Source organism: Rutidosis leptorrhynchoides, chromosome 1, assembly GCF_046630445.1.
Source record: "Rutidosis leptorrhynchoides isolate AG116_Rl617_1_P2 chromosome 1, CSIRO_AGI_Rlap_v1, whole genome shotgun sequence".
NCBI classification, from domain to species: Eukaryota; Viridiplantae; Streptophyta; class Magnoliopsida; order Asterales; family Asteraceae; genus Rutidosis; species Rutidosis leptorrhynchoides.
This window is the reverse complement of record NC_092333.1, coordinates 349,042,718-349,070,088: the sequence shown is the minus strand read 5'-3', so window position 1 is coordinate 349,070,088 and position 27,371 is coordinate 349,042,718.

The window sequence follows — 27,371 nt, the reverse complement described above, 5'->3', positions numbered from 1 at the left end:
ATTGTACGAGTACAAATACGGGTGCATACGAGCAGAATTGTTGATGAAAATGAACGAGGATGTAATTGTAAGCATTTTTATTAAGTAGAAGTACTTTGATAAGTGTCTTGAAATATTTCAAAAGTGTATGAATACATATTAAAAAACTACATGTATATACATTTTAACTGAGTCATTAAGTCATCGTTAGTCGTTACATGTAAGTGTTGTTTTGAAACTTTTAAGTTAACGATCTTGTTAAATGTTGTTAACCCATTGTTTATTATATCTAATGAGATGTTAAATTATTATATTATCATGATAATATGATGTATTAATATATCTTAATATGATATATATACATTTAAATGTCGTTACAACGATAATCGTTACATATATGTCTCATTTCGAAACCCTTAAGTTAGTAGTCTTGTTTTTACGTATGTAGTTCATTGTTAATACACTTAATGATATGTTTACTTATCATTTATCATATTTAATCATAGTGTAACAATATCTTAATATGATTCATATGTATTTAGTAATACGTTGTTATAACGATAATCGTTATATATATCGTTTCGAGTTTCTTAATTCAATAAACTCATTTTTATGTATAACACTCATTGTTAATATAATTAGTGAGATACTTACTTATCATAATCTCATGTTAACCATATATATGTCTATATATATATATATATATATATATATATATATATATATATATATATATATATATATATATAACATCATGTAGTTTTTACGAATTTGTAATGTTCGTGAATCGCCGGTCAATTTGGGTGGTCAATTGTTTATATGAAACATATTTCAATTAATCATGTCTTAACAAGTTTGATTGCTTAACATGTTGAAAACACTTAATCATGTAAATATCAATTTCATTTAATATATATAAACATAGAAAACTTCGGGTCACTACAAGGTTGAATCCTGAATTAGATACATATGCTACGGAGATAGGGTATATGATATGCATGTCGTTGGAAAGCTAGCGAAAAACTAAGAACTTTTCGTTTAGAACTCGAATGGTTTCGATGAACAGATTAGAAGTTATAGTCAACTGAATTTTTGTATTATTATTAAAATAAATATTATTACTATCGTCGTCGTTATAATTATTATCTAATTATTATTATTATTATTGTTATTATCATTATCGTTATTAATAAAAGATATTATCATTAAAAATTGTTATTTTTATCATTATTACTATCGTTATCATCGTTAAGATTATAATTAGTATTATTATTATTATTATTATTATTATTATTATTATTATTATTATTATTATTATTATTATTATTATTATTATTATTATTATTATTATTATTATCATTAAAATAGCTATCAGTATTATCATAATATTTATTATTATTAGTATTATCCTATTTAAAACTAATATTAGTAACATCTAATTATTATGATTACTATTATTATCATTTTTACGAACGCGACGTAAAAGATGACTAAGAGCTATTAACAAATTGATTAGGAAATAATGAGTATAAGTATCATGATGAAATTAAAATACTGAAAGATATTGATTTAGATAAAAATATCATTTTTATTATTTTTATATAAATATTAAAACTATCATTTTTACAAAAATTATTATTTATAGGAATATCATTGTGAATATAAAATATCGTTATCATTTTAATAAAAATTATCATTTTTTTCATAATATCATTTTTAGTAAATATAAATATTATTATTATTAGTAGAATAATAATAATTATTAGTACAAAATAATATAACTTTTACTTACTATTATTATTATCGATATTATTTTATCAAATAAATATGTGATACAAACATATTTTACTACGTGAAATATAATTACATTAATAATATCTATCATATTATTTTTATGATATTAAATAAACTTTATAAATTTTATTACTTAAGATATATATAAAAGTATATTTTATTATATAAATTTTAATATAAAACTTTATTTACTAATAAATGAAATATAATATTTACTCTAATAAATCTGTTAAAAATATTTAAAAATATAAAATGACTATATTTAAAATATATAATAATCATGTATAAATTTTGGAAATCATTTTGAGTCAAATTGACTTTTGTTGACTTTCGCATATTACTCTCGAGCATTAGGATTGTGATACACTACAGTTTAACCTAAATTGTTAGACAGAAATTGAACAACACATAAAAATATATATATACTTAATATAGGTTCGTGAATCAGAGGCCAACCTTGCACTTGTTCAATGCCATCATATGCTTAATTACTGCAAAATACAATATTGTGAGTTTCATTTGCTCCCTTTTTAAATGCTTTTGCAATATATATTTTTCGAACTGAGAATACATGCGTTGATTTTATAAATGTTTGACAAAATAGACACAAGTACTCAAAGCTACATTCTATGGTTGGATTATCAAAATCGAATATCACCCCTTTAGCTTGGTATCCTAAGAATTAGGGAACAATACCCCTAATTGACGCGAATCCTAAAGATAGATCTATGGGCCTAACAAACCCCATCCGAGGTACGGATACTTTAGTACTTCCGAGGTACGGATGCTTTAGTACTTCGACTTATTATTATACAGACGAGAGGATTATGTTTTTGGGGATATTCTATATGCATCTTGTTAATGTCGGTTACCAGGTGTTCACCATATGAATGATTTTACGTTAATGCAGACGAGAGGATTCTGCTTGAGGATTATGTTTATAAAAAGAAAATCTTGTGGTCTATTAAAATTATGGAAATGATCGAGTATGATAAACTAATGAACTCACCAACCTTTTAGTTGACACTTTAAAGCATGTTTATTCTCAGGTATTAAGGAAATCTTTCGCTGTGCATTTGCTCATTTTAAAGATATTATTTGGAGTCATTCATGGCATATTTCAAAATACTTTGCATTCGAGTCGTTGAGTTCATCAAGATTGATAATAAGTCATTCATAGTTTGGATATATTATGAGATAGTATGCATGCCTGTCAACTTTCGTTAAAATGAAAGTTTGTCTTTTAAAAATGAATGCAATGTTTGTAAAATGTATCATCTAGAGGTCAAATACCTCGCAATGTAATCATATGTTATGGTATTCGTCCTTATGGATTAGGACGGGTCTTAACATTAGTCATATAATCTATGTATATAAATGTAGCCAGAGAGAGTTAGATAGATATATATTCCAGCACTTGATCAACATCTCTTCTTCTCCAACACCCACAGCCCATCATCGACCATAGCTCACTACCTTGAACCACTTCAGGCAATCACTACAACCCAACCATTCATCACCTTGATCACCACTAGAAACCGCCACCATCTCAATCTCTCTCACTTATTCTTATTCGAAACCACCACTTTTTCTCCTTCTTGATTCTTCCTTGTGAGCAACCATCGAGCTTCTGGCCACCATCAATAACCACCAGAGCCGCCTCTCACACCACCACTTACCATCGTGATCCTCTAACACCACCATGATCATCTCCATCGCCCAACGTCACTATCTATGGTTATCATCACCACACCCATCACCATTGAAACTGAAATTACCCGTCCTAATCCATAAGGACGAATACAATAACATATGGTTACATTGTAAGGTTTTGACCTCTATATGATACATTTTACAAACATTGCATTCGTTTTCGAAAGACAACCTTTCATTACAACGAAAGTTGACATGCATGCAAACCTTTTCCCTATATCCAAACTATAAATAACCTATTCTGTCATTTACTTAATAATAATCTTTATTGAACTCAATGACTTGAATGCAACGTCTTTTGAAATATGCCATGAATAACTCCAAGTAATATCTTTATAATGAGCAAATGCACAGCGAAAGATTTCTTTCAAACCTGAGAATAAACATGCTTTCAAGTGTCAACCAAAAGGTTGGTAAGTTCATTAGTTTATCATAAACAGTCATTTCTATTAATTTAATAGACCATAAGATTTTCATTTCATTTATCATAAACATCATGCAACTGTAATAAAATCAATCATATGGATTGAACACCTGGTAACCGACCTTAACAGGATGCATATAGAATATCCTCATCATTCCGGGACTCTCATCGGACATGATAAATTGAAGTACTAAAGCATTCGTAACTCGGACGAGGCTTGTTGGGCCAAATAGATCTATCTTTAGGATTCGCGTCAATTAGTGGCAATTATCATAAACACCAATTCTTAGGCTACCAAGCTAAAAAGGGGCATATTCGGTTCGATAATCCAACCATAGAATGTAGTTCGATTACTTGTGTCTATTTCATAAAGCATTTTATAAAAGTGCATGTATTCTCAGTCCCAAAAATATATATTGCAAAAATATTTAAAAAGGGAGCAAATGAAACTCACGATACAATATTTTGTAGTAAAAATATTCATACGACGATACTGAACAATGCAGGGTTGGCCTCGGATTCACGAACCTATATCATTTATATATATATTAACACATATAGTTGTAATCGAATAATTTTATATATATATTTATTAATGATATCATTTTACATTAATAACTTGTATGTTTCGTAAATGTATTCATTTTATGTACTTTAATAAATAAAAATATAGTTATGTTATATGTATTAAGTATACTTTTATATAACTAATAGTTATTTGATAATATTAATAATAATAACTAAAAAGTTGTTTCGTTTTATAACAATAATAGTAATAGTTGTTATGATAAAAATAATGATACTAGTATCAATAAAAATGATATTTTTAACAAAAATGATACTCTTTAATAAAAATGATACTTTTAGTAATAAAATGATAATTTTATTAGTAATAATAATAATAATAATAATAATAATAATAACAATAATAATAATAATAATAATAATAGTCATAATAATAATAATAATAATAATAATAATAATAATAATAATAATAATAATAATAATAATAATAATAATAATAATAATAATAATAACAACTTACCGGGGTCGTTAATCTCTTTCTAGCTGGAAGGTGCCCTATGGAATTAGGAGAGTATATAGTTAGTGCTCCCCTCACACCGCTTGTCAAGCCCAGCGGTGGTCTTCATCCTATAGCTGTGGGTACTGTTTGGCGACGTCTTGTTTCAAAAGTTGGCGCTACTATGGTTGGCCAGTCTTTGGGAAGTTACTTCGATGGTCTTCAATTTGGTGTTGGTGTTTCTTCGGGTGGTGAGGCAATTCTTCATGCTGTGAATCGGTTGATTGAGGATCGTGGCTCTGATGTTGGCCTCTCTATGTTATTAGTTAATTTTCAAAATGCCTTCAATCTAGTTGATCGTACGGTCATGTTACATGAAGTTCGCCGCCTTTGTCCGAGCATTTCTCGGTGGGTTCAATTTTCCTACTCTAATCCAGCCAGATTGTATTATGGGAACCACACCTTATGGTCTTCTCAGGGGGTGAAACAGGGTGATCCCCTTGGTCCGCTGCTTTTTGCTTTGGTCTTACAACCCTTGGTTTCTAAAATCAGAGATAATTTTGAGGTTTGTCTTCAGGCGTGGTATTTAGATGATGGCACTATTATTGGGGACACTTTGGTGGTGGGGAAGGTTTTGCATTTGATTATGGAGGATGGGCCTCGTTTTGGGCTACATCTCAACGTTGAAAAAACAGAAATTTTATGGCCTACGGAGGACCCTCGCAGCAGCCAAGTAGGTGTCTTTCCTCCTAATATTGCTCGGCCTTTACATGGTGTTAAGTTGCTAGGGGCCCCCGCAACTTCTGATCTTGGTTTTAGTAGTGAACTGGTGATGCAAAGGGTAACCAAGTGCATTGCGCTTATGGATAAGGTTGCTAAGCTTGATGATCCTCAGTGTGAGTTGTTGTTGCTTAGGGCATGTACGGGAGTTTCTAAACTCTACTTTACCTTGCGTACTTGTCCTCCTAGTATATTTGAGGCGGCTCAACGCACTTTCGATGGAGCCCTTCGATCTTCCTTGGAGCGTATTGTTACTGCTTCAGGGCCTGGGTTTGGTGATTGGCAGTGGCGGCTTGCCACCTTGCCATTTGCATTTGGAGGGCTTGGTGTTTATTCTGCTGGAGATGTTCGTCATTATGCTTTTCTGGCTTCTCGATTACAGTCTGCTGGGTTGCAGACCAAGCTCTTACGTCATACGGGTATTGTTGGTCTTGATCGTGCTTTTGAAGATGCATTGGGTCTGTTTAATAATACGGTTGGGTTTGATATTTTAGGTAATCCGAGTGAGGTCGCTGCCCCAATACTCATGAAGAAATTGGCAGATGTTTATTTCACAAAGGTTACCGCTTCTGCAGAATCCAATTTTTCGTTATCTCCCCGACAATCGGCCTTATGGAAATCACAGCAGGGTGATCACACATCTGCTTGGCTAAGGGCAGTCCCTATTTTGGGGTTGGGTCAGACGATGAATGCAATGACTTACCGATGTGTGTTGTGCTACCGGTTAGGTGTTCGATTGTTCTCTATCTCGATGGCATGCTCTGCCTGTTCAAGGGTTTTTACTGGGGATATTTTCGGGGATCATGCCGTGTCTTGTGCTGGTATGGTGGGTATTAAGCATCGACATAATATTGTTCGGGATTCCCTTGTTGATGTTTGTTATCGATCTGGGATTTCAGCGAGAAAGGAGGTTGACATTGGGTTGTCTGGAGGGAACGACAGGGCCCTCAGACCTGCAGATGTGTTACTTTATTCCTGGGATTGTGGTCGCGATGTTTGTGTTGACTTGACAGGGTCTTCTCCTTTGACGCAGTCTGGACTTTCTGACTTTGTACCTGGACGTGCTGTGGTTGATACGGCTCGTCAGAAGCGGGTCAAGTACGAATCTAGCTGTCAGGCGATTGGTTATGGTTTCATTCCTTTCTCATTTTCTTCCCTGGGGGAATTAGAGAAGGAGGCTGTTTCTTTGCCAAAGCGGGTTCAGAAGAGTTCGATGGCGCAAGATATTAGTGCCGGTGCTGCTGCTCATATTTTTTACTAGGATAGGTTTTGCTATTGCTAGAGGTGTGGGGGCCCAGATTGTCTCTAGGCTTCCCACTAATTTTTTGTAAGTTTTAAAACTTTTAAGTTTTTTTATTATTATTATTATTATTATTATAATAATAATAATAATAATAATAATAATAATAATAATAATAATAATAATATTAATAATATTAATAATAATAATAATAATAATAATAATAATAATAATAATAATAATAATAATAATAATAATAATAATAATAATAATAATAATAATAATAATAATAATAATAATAATAATAATAATAATAATAATAATAATAATGGTAATGGTAATGGTAATACTACCTCAGAGAAGTAGCCCTTAAGGAAAAAAAATGCACAAGTCCGGGTTTGAACCCGCGACCTCCCACTAACCCGATAACATACCAAACCACTCCTCCAAGTCTTCTTTTCTGTTTTACTACCAACTGATATAAATAAGAACCGTTTGTTCAGTTTCTTATTTCTTTTTCACTAATCAATTCATCATCATCACTTATCATCATTATGATCTCGTTGTCATTATAATCACCATCATCATTATAGTCCAACTCATTACACCATCAAAATCACGTATTATATTTTCATCATCATTAACTTGTTTATTATCATCATGATCACGACATGATCATAATCATAATCATCTTTTATTAAACACATTAACATAAAATCCTAACTAATCATAACATCGTCTTCATTTTCTTAATCACGATCATCTTAATCATTATCAACCATCGTCGTCTTCATCATCACTTTCATTTCTTAATCCTAATCTAGTCATCAACTTTCGTTCATCATAATAACCGTATTATCATCATCGTGATACTACCCGTAACCGTATCGTATTTATTATCATCCTAATTATTATTAAATAATTATTATCTACTTGTCCTTCTTAAGATCATACCCGTATCACCTAGTCTGGCATAACAGAAATACTAAGCAGGCCCTCAGCCCATAGCAGTCTAAATAGGCCATGGCCCAACAGAAGTTTGGGCCAACAAAATTAGTAACTCGGCTTGGAAATATAAAAAAAATAGCGTTGCCCAAGACTAGTATTGTAACGTACCAAATTCCTGTAACAATTAATCTTTTAATACATTTCATAAACCGACCCCATCAACTTTATCACTCCACTACCCAATTGTATATCATTCCTACTTTAACTTTAAAAAAAAAACAAAGTTATTGTAACTTCAATTGCAACACGAAGAGGGTGTATGGGGGTGTGTGTGGTTCGGTTAGCTGCCAGCCGAAACAACAACTGCAGTTGCAGCTCGAATACTAAGCAAGACGACATTAATAGTTGATCAAAGTAGAGGTTTGGGGTGGTGTTAGTGTTCGATGGTCCACAATGAAAATAGAAATAGTGATAGTTGCAGTGTGTTCGAATGGTGAAGTGGGTAGTGTAGTTCAACCATAATAATGCAAGCAACAAGGTTCGGTATTCATGGTAGTGATGGTGAAAGTTTCATGGTGGTAGCGATTGAAGGAGGGAGATGGTGGTTTACCGATATGGTGGTTGTTTGAGTGGTCTTGGTGGTGGTTTGTTCTATATTTTTGGTGTTGTTCTTTGCCTTCGTAATAGTGCAACGTGGTACGAGTAGTGGTGAGGTTTTAGGGGTGTTTTAGGGTGACGGTATTGGAGGTTGGTGAGTGGTGGTGGATATTTGAAGATGAAAAACAACGAAAATCTTTATCGAGTGGAGGTGTGGTTTGTTCGTGGTGATTAAATGGGTTTGTAAATCACAAAACAGAAAACGTACTAGATGAATGGTTTTGAGGTTTGGGTTGTAGTAAGAGTGGAGATGTGATTTGATTCTTGAACCGAAATATGAACATGAATAGTAATGGGTTCTTGAGTGCCGGTTGTCATATGCAGGGAGAGGAAGAAAGAGAGATAACGTACAAGTGGTGGTATACAAGAGAGAAGATAGATTGATTCAGTTCTTGTGGATATATTATATCTATAACTCTATATAGAATAAGGTAGTAGTGGGACAATAACAGTAATATAAAGGAAAAATATCTTCACTTCAAGAATCTAAAACGCGTACAATTTAACGAACAACACACAGTAATTCAATTACCAATCAATTTAAAATAGTAAGCAGCCTATTATTTTTTATATAACTACCGATAGTTTTAATAGGCATAGTATTTCGTACTCCGAGGATAATCAGTGACGAACTAAAAATCTTCAGAAAAATTCCATATTTTTAAATTAATTATAGTTATTTATTTTGGTCATTATGGTATAAAATTCAATCATTAATTTAATAAATAAAAATTACATCAACTATCCCTCTCGATTCTGGGTAAAATATGAAAAATGTTGAAATTTATTAATTAGCTTCTAAATATATTTTTAATAAGCCTAATATTTATATAGCTTATTTTTGGATCACCGTTTATTTTAAAATCACATAAGTTCGTTTATAACTTGTTTATTATCAATTGAATGATAATTGAGTGTTACTATCATTTTCCAAATAAATTCGAAACTATATATATATATATATATATATATATATATATATATATATATATATATATATATATATATATACTTTTTAAATAATAATCATTATAATATCCTATTTTTATTTTACTTTACATAAATAAATTTTAGTAGCAACAACATACAATATTTAAAATTATGTTTTCAATTATTATTTATATATATATATATATATATATATATATATATATATATATATATATATATATATATACACACCTATCAAGTTACAATTAATTGTTCGTGAATTGTCGGAACTGGTCGAAAGTCAAATGATTTCATGAAATAGTTCAAAAATTTTGAGATTCAATTAAGTAAGATTTTCTTATCGTGTTGAAACCATATAAGAATTAAGTTTAAATTTAATCGGAAATTTCCGGGTCGTCACAGTACCTACCCGTTAAAGAAATTTCGTCCCGAAATTTGGTTAGGATGGTCATGGCTGACAATAAATATGTTTTCATGACGAATATGAATTGATAAAAATATAATTTTATCACTATTGAGTAGTACAGATAAAACAGTTCGATTATTCGAAGAGTACGAGTGAAGCTATAACAAAATAGTGAAATGAGAAATTAAAGTTTCTTCTTATCTTTTGACGAAGATAGGTTGATTTTCGGAGTTCAAGGGATTTAGAGAAAATCTTTGTAATAAGATTTGGTTCTTCGATTATTAAGGAAATTAGAATCCTCTTTGGTTAAATGCGATGATCTGTCTCGATTGTTCTGTCGGCTATTTCACTATAAATCTACTCCCTTCGTTTCCTTTATATTTTGGAGTTCCATACTTTTGCTTTCTCTTCCCGACTTTAAGTCAAGCGAATAATGTACCAGAATTCGTAGGTATGAAATTTCGAATGATCATGACTAACGTTCTAATATTGTAATTGTAATAGCACGATCTTGATTGGTTAAATTATCAAAATTCAAGAGAAAAGATAGGACTATCAAGAAATTAGGTTCTTGATATGTTTATATATTAGATAGAATGTAAGAGTCGTGTAACACGGCACATGATGACGTTATGATCTGTGAATCATCAAGTTTCATTAGAAACTCAGCATGACTTACTGTAATATAATCACGTTGATCAAGTGTCATTATATTACACTAATTCATGCTTCAGTTCCCAACACAACTTCAAAAAAAACATTCATAATTTAAAATTGAAGGTTTCTGATTTTAGAAACTAAAAATAGTTTCTTTTATGATGTAACACAGATTGCGCGGAGAGATAATTAATATCGGATGAGAATATTTATGAAGATATCTTCAGAAATATTGAGGATATTTATAATGAAAGATACGATGACATCTTAGAATTTCTAATATCGATAGATGATGATGAATATTTGTCCGTAAAAGTGTGGAATCAGGAGCAAGGTATTCGTTAAAGATTTCATCAGAACAGAATCATCAGGATTCTTTATGTACAAGTTTAGTCCTTGTAATTTGATCAGAGTTTCCTTCATGGTTTGCTCAATTCATTTTTTAGTATCAAAATCTATGAGCTTTTTCAACACTCCATTCTTTATCATCAAACTTTTAACTATTAAGGCAGTCTTCAGTTTTCACTGCTTCATCAGTTTTTTTAAAACTCGAAAAACTGATTCATAGGCTAAAGCGCTTTTCAGAAATTCAGAATTAAAGTCCGTAAACCCAGGAGATAGAATATATATATATATATATATATATATATATATATATATATATATATATATATATATATATATATATATATATATATATATATATATATATATATATATATATATATATATATATATATATATATAATTATTGTCGTATAATCGCTGAGAAATTCGAGATTATCGATTGATGCCTCCCGGTATTTGGTATGGTAATTATCGTTACAAGATGCAGATGAGTTCATGATAAGGCTTCAATAGATAAATATAGTGATTTGTCGGAGAGATTTAAGCCAAAGAGTAACGAGGTTGTTGGTACGTCTGTTGGTAATATGGTGGAATATAAAAGGTTCCTCTGGTAACAATAAAAGAGTACGCAAATACATCAGGGTTATAATAAGACTAATACGATTGAAAAGTCAAAGTTGACTTGCTGGAGTTGTGACAAAATTCGCTACTTTGGAGAGGTATTGTAAAGTTATTTTCGGTAATAACACGCCAATGGATCATCGATTCGTGTTAAACTTCTACTTGGGTTCCAGAAGTTCTCCCAGGTGCATGACTGTGGATAACATGTGGTTAGATCATCATCTCGATTGTTTCTTAATTGAGAGGTTTTAGGAATCAGGAAGGGTTTGAACACAGATTTTAATCGTCAAGATACAAATGAGGTTTAAGATGAAATCAAGTGGCAAACTTGAAGAAATGTTTAGTTTCATATGTTATAATCAATATTTTAATTCATTTTAATTGTCCAATGTTAGTAGTCCACAATTAGTAGTCCACAATTAGTAGTTCAACAATTCATATATAGTTTAATATATAATATTCGAATTAATTAATACGTATCGTGACCCATTGTATACATGTCTCAGACTAGATCACAACTAAAATTATATATATTATTTAGAATCAACCTCGACACTTTATATGCTAACTCGATCATTACCACGATATAAAGTGAATAACAGTTATTCCAAATAATATATATAGATGACCTCAAAATGATATGTCAAAACATTGTATATGCGTCCCGACGATATTTAAAATGCGTAAAATAAATAACAAAAATTAAATGATAATAAATAAAATTGCAAGAATTAAGATTGCGATAAATAAATTGCAATAATTAAATTGCGATAATTAAATTGCGATAATTAAAATTGCGATAATTAAAATGTAACGGGGAATTAGGAACAGTTAGCTGGAAACAGTTAGCTAGGAATAGTTAGCGTGGATGCTTAACAGAATTTCTCATAGTTAATTTGTTTGTTTCTAACAAATTTTATTTTGTCCAATGTTGTCTTCATTATGCCACTTGTTGGATTCTGATAGTTTAAAATCCAAATATGAAATTGAATGAAAATGGTTATTCTATGGTAAACGGATACGTATATCTGTGGATGTAAGTAGGATAGTAAATGACTCTTGAATCAGATTGGAATAATGTACAATGTAACTTATTAATGTGAAATCTAAATATTTCTCGGGTATTACCTACCCATTAAAATATTCTCATCATTAATAGTTTGTACAAAAGAATTTTCAATTACAATCTTTATGAAAATATATATACATATATATTTTCTTCAGATGTAATCATGGATTTAATGAGTCAATAGGATATTAACCTCATTTGATTTTTCGTTAGAACTAGAATATATAATCTCTAAAACATTAGAGATTACATAATCGCCATGTAGAACGAAGATAAAATAGATAGAACGATATGTAGAACGATGATTATGCTCGAGATACAGAATGAGATATTGAGGCATGTGATGTTGAAACTGGGGTTGTTGGTGGTACTGTTGGTGCCGGTGATGTTGCTAAAGATGGAACGTTTTGCACCATATTCTCTAAAGTCACTACCCGAGCGCGAAGCTCGTTGACTTCTTCTATTACACCGGGATGATTGTCGGTAGAAACAAGCGAATGAATAAGGTTTAGAATCTGAGTTATGATATAGTCGTGGCGAGATACTCTGGATATGAGAGAGAAAATGGTGTTTCGAACAGGTTCGCCGGTAAGTGCTTTAAGTTCTTCGCCAAGAGGTGAATTCGGTTGGTGGAAAGGATCGCCTTCTTCTCATTTCCATTAATTAAGTCAACTACAAACCCATCGCCAATTCATCCAGAATTGATGATGGCTGATTAGTTGATTCATTCAGGTGACGCTGCTTTCGGGGTTTAGGTGAACATCCAGGTCGGAATAGCTGTCGGATTCCAAAGAACTTGAACTAGTGGTGAGTTCCATTTCGTACGATTGAGTAAATGATTTTTCGATAGGAAATGATTTTCGGATATTAGATGGTATTCTAATTTCATAGAATATTTATATATATATAGAATAAAAGATTTCGTAGATTACGGAGGAATTTACGGAATATATCAGTCAAAGTTTATAGTAACAGATACGCTAAGATATGAATTTTTGTCTATACACTATTCATGAAATCAATGCAGTAAGATGTGTCTAGACTAAGAATGATAAGCAGGTAATTTTCAACATGAAATAATAAGAAAAACTTTTGACATGCAGACACGGTCGAAGTCCAGACTCACTAATGCATCTTAACAACTATCAGTTAGACACACTAATGCAAGACCTGGTTCGCTAAGACCACCACTCTGATACCAACTGATATGACCCGTCCTAATCCATAAGGACGAATATAATAACATATGGTTACATTGCGAGGTTTTGACCTCTATATGATACATTTTACAAACATTGCATTCATTTTCGAATGACAACCTTTCATTACAATGAAAGTTGACAAGCATGCAAACCATTTCCCTATATCCAAACTATAAATGACCTATTCTGTCATTTACTTAATAATAATCTTTATTAAACTCAATGACTTGAATGCAACGTGTTTTGAAATATGCCATGAATGACTATAAGTAATATCTTTATAATGAGCAAATGCATAGCAGAAGATTTCTTTCAAACCTAAGAATAAATATGCTTTCAAGTGTCAACTAAAAGGTTGGTGAGTTCATTAGTTTATCATAAACAGTCATTTCTATTAATTTAATAGACCACAAGATTTTCATTTCATTTCTCATAAACATCATGCAACTGCAATAAAATCATTCATATAGATTGAACACCTGGTAACCGACCTTAACATGATGCATATAGAATATCCCCATCATTCCGGGACTCTCATCGGACATGATAAATCGAAGTACTAAAGCATCCGTAACTCGGATGAGGATTGTTGGGCCAAATAGATCTATCTTTAGGATTCGCGTCAATTGGTGGCAATTATCATAAACACCAATTCTTAGGCAACCAAGCTAAAAGGGGCATATTCGGTTCGATAATACAACCATAGAATATAGTTTCGATTACTTGTGTCTATTTCGTAAAGCATTTTATAAAAGCGCATGTATTCTCAGTCCCAAAAATATATATTGCAAAAATATTTAAAAAGGGAGCAAATAAAACTCATGATACGATATTTTGTAATAAAAATATTCATACGACGATACTGAACAATGCAGAGTTGGCCTCGGATTCAAGAACCTATATCATTTATATATATATATATATATATATATATATATATATATATATATATATATATATATATATATATATATATATATATATATAAACACATATAGTTGTAATCGAATAATTTTATATATATATATTTATTAATGATATCATTTTACATTAATAACTTGTATGTTTCGTAAATGTATTCATTTTATGTACTATAATAAATAAAAATATAGTTATGTTATATGTATTAAGTATAGTTTTATATAACTAATAGTTATTTGATAATATTAATAATAATAACTAAAAAGTTGTTTCGTTTTATAATAATAATAGTAATAGTTGTTATGATAAAAATAATGATACTAGTATTAATAAAAATGATATTTTTAACAAAAATGATAGTCTTTAATAAAAATGATACTTTTAGTAATAAAATGATATTTTTATCAGTAATAATAATAATAATAATAATAATAATAATAATAATAATAATAATAATAATAATAATAGTAATAGTAATAATAATAATAATAATAACAATAATAATAATAATAATAATAGTGATAATAATAATAATAATAATAATAATAATAATAATAATAATAATAATAATAGTAATAATAATAATAATAATAATAATAATAATAATAATAATAATAATAATAATAATAATAATAATAATAACAATAATAATAACAATAATAATAATAATAATAATAATAATAATAATAATAATAATAATAATAATAATAATAATAATAATAATAATAATAATAATGGTAATACTACCTCAAAGAAGTGGCCCTTAAGGAAAAAAAATGCCCAAGTCCAGGTTTGAACCCGCGACCTCCCACTAACCCGATAACATACCAAACCACTCCTCCATGTCCTCTTTTCTGTTTTACTACCAACTGCTATAAATAAGAACCGTTTGTTCAGTTTCTTATTTCTTTTTCACTAATCAATTCATCATCATCACTTATCATCATTATGATCTCGTTATCATTATAATCACCCTCATCATTATAGTCCAACTCATTACACCATCAAAATCACCTATTATATTTTCATCATCATTAACTTGTTTATTATCATCATGATCACGACATGATCATAATCATAATCATCTTCTTTTTAACACATTAACATAAAATCCTAACTAATCATAACATCATCTTCATTTTCTTAATCACGGTCATCTTAATCATTATCAACCATCGTCGTCTTCATCAGCACTTTCATTTCTTAATCCTAATCTAGTCATCAACTTTCGTTCATCATAATAACAGTATTATCATCATCGTGATACTACTCGTAACCGTGTCGTCTTTATTATCATCCTAATTATTATTAACTAATTACTATCTACTTGTCCTTTTTAAGATCATACCCGTATCACCTAGTCTGGCACAACAGAAACATTAAGCAGGCCCTCGGCCCACAGCAGTCTAAATAGGCCATGGCCGAATAGAAGTTTGGCCGAACAAAATTAGTAACTCGGCTTGGAAATAGAAAAAAAAATTAGCGTGGCCCAAGACTAGTATTGTAACGTACCAAATTCCTGTAACAGTTGATCTTTTAATACATTTCATATACCGACCCCATCAACTTTATCGCTCCACTACCCAATTGTATATCATTCCTACTTTAAATTTTTTTTAAAAACAAAGTTGTTGTAACTTTAATTGCAACACGAAGAGGGTGTATGGGGGTGTTTGTGGTTTGGTTAGCTGCCAGCCGAAACAACAGCTGCAATTGCAGCTCGAATACTAAGCAAGACGACATTAATAGTTGATCAAAGTGGAGGTTTGGGGTGGTGTTAGTGTTCGACGGTCCACAATGAAAACAGAAATAGTGATAGTTGCAGTGTGTTCGAATGGTGAAGTGGGTGGTGTAGTTCAACCATAATAACGCAAGCAACAAGGTTCGGTATTCATGGTGGTGATGGTGAAAGTTTCATGGGGGTGGCGATTGAATGAGGGAGATGGTGGTTTACCTATATGGTGGTTGTTTGAGTGGTCTTGGTGGTGGTTTGTTCTATATTTTTAGTGTTGTTCTTTGCCTTCGTAATAGTGCAACATGGTACGAGTAGTGGTGAGGTTTTAGGGGTGTTTTTAGGGTGACGTTATTGGAGGGTGGTGAGTGGTGGTGGATATTTGAAGATGAAAACCAACGAAAATCTTTAGCGGGTGGAGGTGTGGTTTGCTCGTGGTGATTAAATGGGTTTGTAAATCACAAAACAGAAAACGTACTAGATGAATGGTTTTGGGGTTTGGGTTGTAGTAAGAGTGGAGACGGTGATTTGATTCTTGAACCGAAATATGAACATGAATTGTAATGGGTTCTTGAGTGCTGGTTATCATATGCAGGGAGAGGAAGAAAGAGAGATAACGTACAAGTGGTGGTATACAAGAGAGAACATAGATTGATTCAGTTCTTGTGGATATATTTTATCTATAACTCTATATAGAATAAGGTAGTAGTGGGAGAATAACGGTAATATAAAGGTAAAATATCTCCACTTCAAGAATCTAAAACGCGTACAATTTAACGAACAAAACAAAGTAATTCAATTACCAATCAATTTACAATGGTAAGCAGCCTATTATTTGTCATTTAACTACCGACAGTTTTAATAGGCATAGTATTTCGTACTCCGAGGATAATCAGTGACGAACTAAAAATCTTCAAAAAAATTCCATATTTTTAATTAATTATATTTATTTATTTTGGTCATTATGGTATAAAATTCAATCATTAATTTAATATATAAAAATTACATCAACTGTCCCTCTCGATTCTGAGTAAAATATGAAAAATGTTGAAATTTATTAATTAGCTTCAAAATATACTTTTAATAAGCCTAATATTTATATAGCTCATGTTCGGATCACCATTTATTTTAAAATAACATAAGTTCGTTTATAACTTGTTTATTATCAATCGAATGATAATTGAGTGTTACTATCATTTTCTAAATAAATTTGAAACTATATATATATTCAATACACTTTATTTATATATATATATAGATACTTTTTAAATAATAATCATTATAATATCCTATTTTTATTTTACTTTACATAAATAAATTTTAGTAACAACAACATATAATATTTAAAATTATGTTTCCAATTATTATTTATATATACATATATATATATATATATATATATATATATATATATATATATATATATATATATATATATATATATATATATATATATATATATATATATATATATACACCCATCAAGTTACAATTAATTATTCGTAAATCATCAGAACTGGTCGAAAGTCAAATGATTTCATGAAATAGTTCAAAAATTTTGAGATTCAATTAAGTAGGCTTTGCTTATCGTGTCGAAACCATATAAGAATTAAGTTTAAATTTAATCGGAAATTTCCGGGTCGTCACAGAAACAACCCACAATCACCACACCACCTCCACCACTCTTAACCGATCACCAGACAGTCAAGAACTTAAATCGAAACCCATTATTTCATCCTACTTTTATTTTCTGTTTACAAACCATAACGCTTTGAAACCACCATTGTTGCTGCTGCTACCTTGTTCCTGTTCAGTCCGTATACCACCACAAACCACCACCAAAACCGCCCTAAAATCACTATCAATACCACCATGGACTGTTATTCGAACACCCACTTGATGATGCTTCCTGTTTTCCTATTTGAGACCCAAACCCACCACAACTCTTACTTGTAGCCACTATTCGATGAAACCAAATCACCCCATACATACAAACACAGATCACGAACCATTGCCATACAACTACTGTTGCTCGCTGCTACTATGGATTCTGTATCAAACCACCATCTTTCACCACCATTCAAAAACCATTCAAGAACCACCACTAAAACAGCTACTCTCTCTCTTCATCTCTCTCTATCTCTTACCCGATTAAACCATCACCATTGCTATTTTTCTGTTTTTGATTATCATCGAAACCACCAAAGCACCACCTTCTTCTTCGATCAACCCTTCTCCTCCTTCCACTATTTACAACCACCATCAACGCTTCTGTTTTTGTTAGCCGGTTCACATAACCAAAACCATCAAAGGTTGCTACTGATTGTCGCTGTAAATCATCAAGCCTAAGTGCCACCTGCATCATGCTATATTTTTTTTACTGTAAACGATTAAAGATAAAAGGGTGATGATGTGATTTATGAAGATGATATGGATCTGGTTTGCTACTGTGTGCAATACGCTGTAACTACTTTTCCGTTTCTTATTCGTTCTACTACACAGAAAACAAAACCCTGAATTGTTGATTGGGTCAAATCCATTATGCTTCCTGTTGGACTGCTATTTTTTTTTTCAACATAGGCCGAGAGTTTATAGTTTCCATTGGGCTATGAACATAATTAGTTGTTGGGCTGTGTCCTATTTTCATTGGGCCAATAAATGGGATATAAATATATAAAGTTAGGATATAACAAAAAAACAAAGACGAGGCATTATCGAGAGGTGTTGACGGGTGAGCGGGAGGTCGCGGGCTCGAGCCTGGGCAGAGGCAGTTTATTTGTTTTTGATGCTTTTTCTTCAAATGTGTAATGACCCGGACTTTTTCGATCGATCTATACTTATAAGATTAATATTTACATAAATTAAACCTTACCAACATGATAAGCAACCCAAATTGTTGAGACTTATGTTTTTGAAAAGAGATTTACACAACGTTTGACCGTCTAGTTTGACCGATGATATCACGAACTATATAACATATGATGATTATACGTTTGTGTATATATATGTATATATACATATTTAACATGATCTAAGGATGTTTTAATATCTCATTTTGTATTAATAACAATAAGTTATAAGTATATTTTGAAACTACTAACTTAAGTTTTCAAAACAATAACTTTAAGTAACGTTTTTTGATATAAATACTTATAACCTATAATGTTTATACATATATCGTATATGTAATGTATTTAATCACTTTTTAAGGACTTAAATACATAAAACAATATAAGTATATTCACAAAAGATAACTATATTTGAATCCTCGTTCCGTTTTCACAAGATTTCTATACGTATATTTAGAGTATATGTACTCGTATCATACCTAGCTTCTATACGTATTTACTATTGGTATATACACATCAAATCACCACCAACCAGCCCTTGTTCATGCCTTATGTATAAGGTAACTCTCTTGTTCATGCCTTAAATATAAGGTAATTACTTTTGTATGATAGTATGACTAATTACACTAAATTACAACATAAATTTTGTCCATGATCTTCATCATTCACGCCACCATCACCACCATATATACTCCATCCATTTTCAATTTTGCTACATCATTTTGCTAGTTAGGAACACACTTTCAAGAGCCTTAAAACCCTTAACCATCTCAGCCCACAACCATGAAGATCTAGCTTCAAAAACATCACTTAATCACCATAAGAAAACCCTTACAAAAACACTTCAAGAATCCTTCCAAGAACACAAGTTTACTTCCAATCTTTCATCCAACTCCACCACTCTTTTGATTCTAGGTTTTTACTTCTCTTTTACAGCAACCTTGTCCAAGTAACTTGAGGTAGTAACTTTGTTCATAACCTTATTCGATTCATATATATATAGTTATCTTATTTTATGGTATAAAATTTTAACAACAAGAACATAGTTTGAATGTTTTCAAACTTGTTTGCAAACTAAATAGATCCTTCTAACTTAACTTTTAAAATACTTCAAGACCTGTAATATATCATAAGGATATGCTAACTTAACAAGGTAAAACTTGGTTTTTCAAAGAACACCTTAAAAACTGAATTTACGTCGTCGGAGTACAACCGGGGGCTGTTTTGGGTTGGATATTTAAAAACCATCTTGAACTTTGAATTGGAGGCTTATTTTCTGGAAAATTGATATTTACTATGAATATGTTAACACATAAAAATTTCATGATTTAACTCAAAGTATAATTATTTTTAGAAAAATAATCATTTAAGGTTGTTTACATGATGGAAAATGATCAACTTCATAAGTTTCACCAAAGTTTGACCTATGACCTGTGATTTCGAATACAAACTAAGGTATTTACAGTTCATATTCTTAAATAAGGACTCGATCCAAGGAAGTGTCAAGTTGAACCAACAAAAACGGAGTTGTAACGAAGAAACTATGACTAAAACAAGATCGGATATCCAAAACTAGTTTAGCCACGAAAATAATTGGAGAAAAATTAAATAAATCACATCTTTCTAAAATAACATGATATTTTATATATATGTACTCATAATTTAATTTTATATATTTCAGGATCACCCATAAACTATACGAGAAGATTAATCATAAGATCCCATGATTGTACGCAATACGTCTTCTTGACAATATAGGTACCATGGGTCAAGATTAATCCCGACCAATACAAATACGATGGGGGTTTTATTTATTTCGATGGGGGTTTTATTTATTTATTGAACACCTAAATATGAACCATTAAAATTGAATTGCTAACTACGGACTAAGAAGACATTAAAAGTATTATAAGTATATATACGTGACGATTGTTTAAAATGAAAATATATTGATTTATTATATATGGATAGGTTCGTGATATCAACCGGAGACCAAGTCAAAATATATATATCTTCAAGGCAAAAGTGAGTATATAGTCCCACTTTTAAACTCTAAATATTTCGGGATGAGAATACATGTATTTTATGTTTTACGATATGGACACAAGTAACTGAAAAATATATTCTACGTTGAGTTGTATCACTGGCATACTTCCCTGTAGCTTGGTAACTACTATTTACAGCGGTATTGTAAACGCGAATCCTGTTGATAGATCTATCGGGCCTGACAACCCCAACCGGACTGGATGACCAGTATTCAACGGTTGCACAGTACTTCGTTTCGTGACTACACTTGGTATGGTGTAGTAAGATTTCATAATAAAGGGAATATGCGACGTGATTAAATGTTAAGTATGGTTACCAAGTGCTCAACCACTTAGAATATTTTTATTAAAATGTTTATATATGAAATCTTGTGGTCTATATATATATATATTGCTGCCGGCATTAAACCTATATCTCACCAACTTTATGTTGACGTTTTAAGCATGTTTATTCTCAGGTGATAACTAAAAGCTTCCGCTGCAACATGTTGAATTTAAGCAAGATCTTGAGTATGCATATTTGTGTCAAAAATAAAACTGCATATCGGAGGATTTGTAATGTAAAATATGTTGGAGGTCGTATTGTTATTATCACATGTAAAGTTTGTAAGTCTAAGATTATCGCTAAACGATAATCCTTATTAAGTTGTTTAAACCTTGTATTTGTAATAAAAGCTATGGTTTGTATTGTAAAAACAAATGCAGTTTTTGAAAAATGTCGCATATAGAGGTCAATACCTCGCGATGAAATCATATGTTATTGTATTCGTCCTTATGGTTAAGGTCGGGTAATGACATGTGGTATCAGAGCCAGGTTCTCTTAGCGAACCAGGTTTGCATTAGTGTGTCTAACTGATAAGTCGTTAGGATACATTAGTAAGTCTGGACTTTGACCGGGTCTGATTTAAAAACCATTGCTTATCATTGTTGGTTAAAATTTATATGTAAATATTATGTAGTACTAATGGGTTAGTTGTTGTGTGATAGATGTCGGGCTCAAAACTTGTTATCACATTCAGCAACTCCGAACCAGAATCTTCAGATGGTGTTCCAGTCATTAACCTATCCGATGACGAAAATAATATCTTTGGGGAAGACTCACAAATTCCGGATGAACCGACTATAGAGAACCCGGAAAGTGAACCCGAGGAGGAAAGTGAACCCGAGGAGGAAAGTGAACCCGAGGAAGAAATACAGGAAATTACAAAAGACAAGTTCGAACTAGGAAAGAAACGAAAGGCTAATGAATTAAAAAATTCAAATCCCGAGTTTAGTGAGGATGATGTGGCACCAACTCCACTAGACACTACCACCCCTATTCCCGCTATTCCTATTCGTTCTATCCCGGCATCCAGTTCTTCAGCCCCACAGCCAAAATATAGGGAGACACCGCCAAAATATAGGCAGACAGCCAGGATAAGCGTTAAGCGATTCTTTGAACCTAAACGTCCTAGAAAATAGACCAAACGATGCGCTGCCGTATTAAACCATGGGATCATATAATGTTTTGTATAATATTATTAGTGTGGTTTGGTTAATGTTCGATGTAAGATAAGCATATGTAAAATAGTGAAGTATGAAATGCAATAATTTTCCATGGTTAAGTATTATTTAGATGGTAGTAATTGGTTCTGTACTAAGCTATTAAGTATGGACATTAACGGGTAGGTACTACCCTAGATATAATTATAAAACGCTAATAAGAAGAAAAGGCTTTTATAATAATACCTGGTTCATATTATTAATAAGCTATAATGTACTGTAAATATACACTACATCTATAATATTCCATGTGAATAATTATTTTCTTTTCATTCTTATAGAAGAATATGGCGCGATTGAATCGAATGACGGAACAAGAAGTCGAGGAATTCATCAACCAGCGAGTGAACGACAGAATGTTATGGGTCGAGGCTGCAAGAGCTGCTGCAGTTAACCCAAATCCTAGTGTAGGATGCACCTACAAAACTTTTCAAGCTTGCAAGCCCTCATCATTCAGTGGAACAGAAGGACCGATCGGTTTAACCCGGTGGATAGAAAAGATGGAGACTGTGTTTAAAATCAGTGGTTGTGTTGAAAAGGACATGACCAAGTATGCATCGTGCACTTTACAAGATAGTGCACTCACGTGGTGGAAAAATTATGTGAAGGCTGTAGGAGGAGATGTAGCTTATGATACTCCATGGGAAGAATTCAAAATAATGTTAATCAACGAGTATTGTCCAAGGAACGAGGTTAGGAAGTTGGAAGATGAATTACGAAGCCTGAAGGTTGTTGGTACTGAAATCACCAACTATAATCAGCGATTCATGGAATTAGTTTTGCTATGTCCTGAATTGGTTCCAACCGAAGAACGGAAGATTGAAATGTACAAAGATGGTTTGCCCAAAAAGGTCAAGGCAAATGTTACAGCATTGAAACCTAAGACAATTCATGAAGCTATAACCATGGCAAACGAGCTAATGGATCAGGTCATCATGGATAAGAAAGTATCCAATACTGATGTGAAGGTATCAGGTAACAAAAGAAAGTGGAATGGAAATTATGATCGAGGTAACCAACAACAATCTTTTAAGAAACAAGAAATCACGCAAGGTGCGGGTAGTGGTTTAAGCTTTGGTTACAAAGGACAAAATCCTTTATGTAACCGATGCCACAAACATCACTCTGGCTACTGTAATGTGGTATGCAACAAATGTAATCGAAAGGGTCATCTTGCTGAAGATTGTAGGGCTCTCGTTACAAATACAAATGGTACCAAGACTCCTGCCACCAATGCAAATAGAACTGCTTTGGCTACCATTACTTGTTATGGGTGTGGAAAACAAGGTCACTATAAGAGCCAGTGCCCGAATCCTGAGAAGAATATCGGACCTGCACGTGGGAGAGCATTTATTATTAATGCTAGAGAGGCATGTGAAGACCCGGAGCTTGTTACGGGTACGTTTACCATTAATAACTTATCAGCATCTATTATATTTGATACTGGTGCCGATAGAAGTTACGTGTGTAGAAATTTTTACACTAAATTGAATTGTTCATCATTACCTCTAGATGCTAAGTACATGATTGAGTTAGCTAATGGTAAACTAATTAAAGCCGATAAAATTTGTCGTGATTGTAAAATAAATTTAGCCGGAGAAACGTTTAAAATTGACTTGATACCCGTAGAATTAGGAAATTTTGATGTAATAGTCGGCATGGACTGGATGTCCAAAGTAGGAGCTGAAGTTGTGTGTGCCAAGAAGGCAATTCGCATTCCTTGTAAGGATAAAATGCCGGTGATGATTTATGGAGAGAAGGGTAACTCAAAGCTAAAACTCATTAGCTGTTTGAAAGCCAAGAAGTGTTTAGAAAAGGGATGTTATGCTATTCTAGCACATGTTAATAAAGTCGAAAAGAAAGAAAAAGAGAAGTGCATCAACGACGTGCCTGTGGCAAGAGATTTTCCTGAAGTTTTTCCAGAAGAGTTACCGAGATTACCTCCATTTAGATCTGTAGAATTTCAAATAGATTTAGTACCAGGAGCTGCACCAGTTGCCCGTGCTCCATATAGACTTGCACCGTCCGAGTTAAAAGAACTTCAGAGTCAGCTAAAAGAATTACTGGATCGTGGATTCATACGACCAAGTACTTCACCGTGGGGAGCTCCGATTCTATTTGTTAAAAAGAAAGATGGATCTTTTAGGATGTGTATAGATTATCGTGAATTAAATAAGTTAACTATCAAAAATCGGTATCCACTACCGAGAATTGACGACTTATTTGATCAACTCCAAGGATCATGTGTGCACTCGAAAATTGACCTAAGATCGGGCTATCATCAATTACGCGTCAAAAAAGAAGATATACCGAAAACTGCTTTTCGGACACGTAACGGTCATTACGAATTTTTGGTCATGCCGTTTGGATTGACGAATGCGCCAGCTGTATTCATGGACCTCATGAATCGAGTTTGTAGTCCATATTTAGATAAGTTTGTTATTGTTTTCATTGATGACATTCTTATCTATTCCAAGAGTGAGCAAGAGCATGAGCAGCATTTAAGGTTAATATTAGAGTTGTTGAGAAAAGAACAGCTATACGCTAAATTTTCTAAGTGTGCTTTCTGGTTGAAAGAAGTGCAATTTCTTGGTCACGTTGTTAGTAGCAAAGGAATTCAGGTTGATCCAGCTAAAATTGAGGCCATTGAAAAATGGGAGACTCCTAAAACACCAATGCAGATACGCCAATTTTTGGGTTTAGCCGGTTATTATAGAAGGTTTATTCAAGATTTTTCCCGAATAGCTAAGCCGTTGACAGCATTAACGCAAAAAGGGAAGAAATACGAATGGACCTCGGAACAGGAGAACGCATTTCAATTACTGAAGAAGAAGTTAACTACGGCGCCTATTTTATCGTTACCTGAAGGGAACGATGATTTTGAAATATATTGTGACGCTTCGCGACAAGGTTTTGGTTGTGTTCTTATGCAACGAAAGAAAGTTATTGCATACGCATCCCGATAATTGAAGATTCACGAGCGGAATTATACGACGCATGATCTAGAACTGGGAGCAGTCGTGTTTGCGTTGAAGATATGGAGACACTACTTATATGGGGTTAGATGCACTGTGTTTACTGATCATAAAAGTCTTCAACATATTTTCGATCAGAAACAGCTGAACATGAGGCAACGTAGGTGGGTCGAGCTGATAAACGACTACGATTGTGAGATTCGCTATCATCCCGGGAAAGCGAATGTAGTGGCCGACGCTTTAAGTAGAAAGGAACGAGAACCAATTCGAGTACGAGCAATGAACATAAAAATTCGCATGAATCTCAACTCACAAATCAAAGAGGCTCAACGAGAAGCTCTTACTAAAGAAAACATAGGAAATGAAATAATGAAGAAGTATGGGAAACAACTCATTATGCGGGAAGATGGAATTCGATATTTTGCAAACCGTATTTGGGTACCAAAGTTGGGTGGATTAAGGAAGTTAATATTGAATGAGGCACATAAGACAAGATACTCGATACATCCTGGAGTTGGAAAGATGTATCAAGATCTTAAGACGCATTATTGGTGGCCTAATTTGAAGACAGACGTTGCAACATATGTTGGGGAATGTTTAACTTGTTCCAAAGTCAAAGCAGAACACCAAAAGCCGTCAGGATTACTTCAACAACCAGAAATCCCAGAATGGAAATGGGATGGTATTACCATGGATTTCATCACAAAATTACCTAAGACTGCCTGGGGTTATGACACCATTTGGGTAATAGTTGATCGTCTCACCAAATCTGCACATTTCTTGCCTATAAAGGAAACGGATAGAATGGAGAAACTATTACGATTATACATAAAGGAAATTGTTTCAAGGCATGGAATACCTATTTCCATTATATCCGATCGTGATAGTAGATTTACATCAAAGTTCTGGCAATCACTACAGGAGGCCCTAGGAACTCGTTTGGATATGAGTACCGCATATCATCCGCAAACTGACGGGCAGAGTGAAAGAACAATTCAGACTCTTGAAGACATGCTTAGGGCATGTGTGATCAATTTTGGAAACGGATGGGATAAATATCTACCATTAGCAGAATTCTCATATAATAATAGTTATCATGCGAGCATTAAAGCTGCACCATTCGAAGCACTGTATAGAAGGAAGTGTAGATCCCCTATCTGTTGGAACGAAGTAGGAGATCGACAATTAACTGGACTCGAGATCATCCATGAAACTACTGAGAAGATAGTGCAAATCAAGGAGAAATTGAAAACAGCCCGTAGTCGCCAAAAGAGCTACGCCGATGTCCAAAGGAAACCATTAGAGTTTCAGATCGGTGACATGGTTATGTTAAAGGTGTCACCTTGGAAAGGTGTAATACATTTTGGAAAAAGGGGTAAACTAAACCCAAGGTATGTAGGCCCGTTCAAAATTATCGAACGCATCGGACCGGTAGCTTATCGACTCGAGTTACCGCAACAACTCGCCGGAGTACATAATACATTTCACGTCTCGAAC